The sequence below is a fragment of the Tachyglossus aculeatus genome, chromosome 21, assembly GCF_015852505.1.
Source record: "Tachyglossus aculeatus isolate mTacAcu1 chromosome 21, mTacAcu1.pri, whole genome shotgun sequence".
In the NCBI taxonomy this organism is placed as follows: domain Eukaryota; kingdom Metazoa; phylum Chordata; class Mammalia; order Monotremata; family Tachyglossidae; genus Tachyglossus; species Tachyglossus aculeatus.
In genome coordinates, this window is record NC_052086.1 from 65,391,594 (window position 1) to 65,395,627 (window position 4,034).

The 4,034-nt window shown below is 42.0% G+C and overlaps 1 non-coding gene across 1 annotated transcript; it reads right to left on the bottom strand.

Moving 5' to 3' along the window:
- Positions 1 to 288: 288 nt before the first annotated feature.
- On the bottom strand, positions 289 to 426 carry LOC119943113. Its single transcript, XR_005455593.1, has one exon. It is a non-coding gene; the product is annotated as a small nucleolar RNA SNORA7 (small nucleolar RNA).
- Between the last annotated feature and the right edge of the window lie 3,608 nt (positions 427 to 4,034).

Consider the following 4,034-nt stretch of genomic DNA (forward strand, 5'->3'; position numbering starts at 1 on the left):
TCTTGTTAGGGACTTTGTATGAGTGAGCCTGTACATCCACTCAGAAAGCTCTGGGGAGCCATCTTTTGTCATATGACGTCGAGTCGTTTCCGAACCATAGCAACACCATGGACACATCTCTTCCAGATGTCCAGCTTTCCATCTGCATCCATTCTGATAGTGTGTCCATAGAGTTTCCTTGGTAAAACTATGGAAGTGGTTTACCATTGCCACCTTCTGCGCAGTTAACTCGAGTCTCCTCCCTCGACTCTCTCCCATGTTGCTGCTGTCCAGCATGCATGAGTTTTGACTTGTAGCAGATTGCCTTCCACTTGCTAACCACTGGCCAAGCTAGGAATGGAATAGGTAGGCCTCTGCTTGACTCACCTACCTGTAGCTGAGACTGGTAGAGTACTGGAAACACTCCAGGTGCTACCCTGAGCAGGAGGAGCCATCACTCCCAAAAAATTGGCTCCTACAGCAATCCCAGTTCTCATGTCTACTGTTTGACCTTGGGGAAGTCACTTCACTTCTCTGTGCCTCAGTTACCACATCTGTAAAATGGGGATTGAGACTGTGAGCACCATGTGGGACAGAAACTGCATCCAACCCAATGTGCTGTATCTACCCCAGCACTTAGTACAGTGCTTGGCACATTGTAAGTGCCTAACAAATACCATTATTGTTCTTATTATTCAGTGCCTCCCTCCTGCCCACCATAGGTGTCCATGTAATTGGCCCTAAGACTGGTAGCTGGAGCAGGATCCAGAGTCTAGGAAGAATCCAGATCTGAACTACCCTCCATCCAGTGAGCCAATGTGCTGACCCTATCACTTCTAGTATATAGAGCATGGGCCTGGAAATCAGAAGGACCTGGGCTCTAATCCCGGCTCTGCCACTTGCCTGCTGTGTGACTTTAAACAAGTCACATAACTTCTCTGTGCCTCAGTTACCTCATCCATGAAAAGGGGATTAAGACTGTGAGCCCTAAGTGGGAAAGGGGCTTTGTCCAACCTGATTAACTCACATCTACCCCAGCACTTAGAAGGGTACCTGACACATAATAAGTGTTTAGTGAATACCATAAGAAAAGATACAGGATCCCAAACACCTTACCTTCATCTGCACAACCTGACATTAGGTTGCTGCTGACGCTTAGGCTTACCCCTTGCAGATTCGATTTGTATGTGACAGTGCCTCTCCCCCAAATACTCCTGGCTCCATGCAAATAAGGCCACAGGTAAAAATGCTCAAGCAGCTCTGCAGAAAGCTAGTCTCTGGGTGCACTGAGGCCAGAAATCTTATTAGTTTTCTATCAAGCAAGATACAGACGCAGTCTCCCTGCTCCCTCTCCAAACAGAGCAGGAAGGACATAGTGTGAATCCACCTCGAGCAGATGGCAGCACAGCAGGAGGGCACTCCCTGGCAGGCTCACTTGGAGCATTCAGAGGTGGTTCAGAGACTCGGCAATGTACACATATGCAAAGAGAAAGGGAGAATTAGCAATTAGTGATGGGAAGCAGCATGGCCTAGTGGATAGATCGTGGGCCTAGGAGTCAGAAGGACCTGAGTTCTAATCCCAGCTCCACCACTTGTCTGCTGTGCGATCTTGAGCAAGTCACTTCACTTCTCTGTGCCTCAGTTACCTCATCTGTAAAATGGGGAATAAGACTGTGTGCCCCATGAGGGACATGTACTTTGTCCAACCTATTTACCTTGTATCTACTCCAGAGCTTAGAACAGTGCCTGGCACATAGTAAGTGCCTAACATATACTATCAAAAAGATAAATTTAGAATCTCTGAAACCACAGAAGCCATTATGGTTGCTTCAAACCAGGAGTTTATTTGTCACGTTAAGATCTGGAGACGGAAGGAACAGCAGAACACTAATCCTGAACAAGCATTGGCAGAAGGAGTTCAGGCCCTAACTGGCTTCTTGGTGGCAGACACAGTAGAAAGCTCCAAGTCTCTGCTTAGAGGCACTAGTTGATCTCACTCAATCAATCAATTGTATTTATTGAGCACTTACTGTGTGCAGAGCACTGTACTAAGCGCTTGGGAAGTACAAGTTGGCAACATATAGAGACAGTCCCTACCCAACAGTGAGCTCACAGTTTAGAAGGGGGAAACAGAGAACAAAACCAAACATATTAACAAAATAAAATAAATAGAATAGACATGTACAAGTAAAATAAATAAATAAATAAATAGAGTAATAAATATGTACAAACATATATACATATATACAGGTATATACATATATATACACTTGATTGGTTCCTTCTGATGGATGCTGGCTTGGTGGAGCCCTGCAAGCTGGGACCCCAGAGCTCCCATTTCCTGAGCCACCTGGCTAAGAAGAAAACATCAGTTCAAGGACTGTCCATTCATCAGCAGGAATTTTTCCTTCAAGAATAACTGGAGGGAAGCTGATTTTCTAAGAGATTATTGGTCTCCCTTAAACTTGCCATTTAATCCAAATTTGGTTTTTTCCTCAATAATAATAATAATGGTATTTCTCAAGTGCTTACTAAGTGCCAAGCACTGTTCTAAGCACGGGGGTAGATACAAGATCATCAGGTTGTCCCACGTGGGGCTCACAGTCTTAATCCCCATTTTACAGATGTGGTAACTGAGGCCCAGAGAATTTAATCAGCTTGCCCAAGGTCACACAGCAGACAAGTGATGGAGCTGGGATTCGAACCCATATCCTCTGACTCCCAAGCCTGTGTTCTTTCCTCTAAGCCAAGTTGCTTCTCTAAAGCACTTACTCTAGATTTTCCTCAAACAAAAACTCAACTGCAAGTGAAATCTACAGTTTTTATTTCAAAATAAAGAAACTAAGGCAGGAAAAGTTACTACTTTCTTTGATGTATCAACTCCAGGCTTCTTTATGCATTCTAAGCCAAACAATATGGCAACAAGCAGAGAGCACTCTTCACACTGCTAGATCAAGCCACCTATTATTAACTAATCAACTCAAATTATTTCTATGAGAATGCTTTCAAAGGTTTCCCAAGTATAAAAATATTCAGTTTATTTCATCTCTCCTACACTCATCAAACCACTAAAAAGAAGATGCAGTGTTTGAATTGTTTTAGTGTGAACTTTTGTTTTCAATAAAGACATCCACCCTATTTATTTTAAGCAGGAAATGGTGACAGTTGTTCTTGTTCAGAGTTGAAAGGTTTAATGCTAGTAAGATATGGTTATGCAGTCAGTCAAGGAATAGTTAAAAATAGTACAATTTTCACCTTCAAATCACATTAAAATACCATTTTTGAAAAGAAGATGCATCTTTCACTCATTTTGCAGATAAACCAATAAGTCTGCTCTTAGGGAAACTGCTTGAAATGTGTACTATTGTCTATCACAAACATTTTTCCCAACTAAATCACAGCCAGTGCAAAGCAGAATGTGATACTTGCCCATAATCTTGCATGATTAATTAATTATGGTATTTATTAAGCACTTACTCTGTGCCAAGCACTGTACTAAGATAATCAGTTCCACATGGAGCTAACAGGCTAAGAAGGAGGAAGTACGGTTTAATTCCCATGTTATAGATGAGGAAACTGAGGCACAGAGAAGTGAGGTGATTTGCCCAAGGCCCCATGGCAGGCAGTTGACAGAGTCAAGATTAGAACTCAGGTCCTCTGACTCCCAAGTCCCTGTTCTTTCCATTAAGCAATGCTGCTTGCATTCAGAATGTTTCTAAATTTCTCCTGCTCACTAGAAACAAAAAGTGAATCAAAGTAGCTCTTTCTAGCTTAGACAGGGAGGGAAGAATGCCCTGTCAATTAATCAATTGATCAATCATATTTATTTAGCATTACTGAATGCAGAACATTGCATTACACACTTGGGAGAGTTGGTAGACTCGTTCCCTGCCCAGAAGGGGCTTATAGTCTACAGGAGACAACTTAAATTAACTTAATTATTATGTTAATTATTAATAACTTTATTGCCAATTAATTATTATTAATAATTTCATTATTATCAACTTGATCATCATTAAATTAACTTAATTATGGGAAGACCTGTGTCCCAGAGA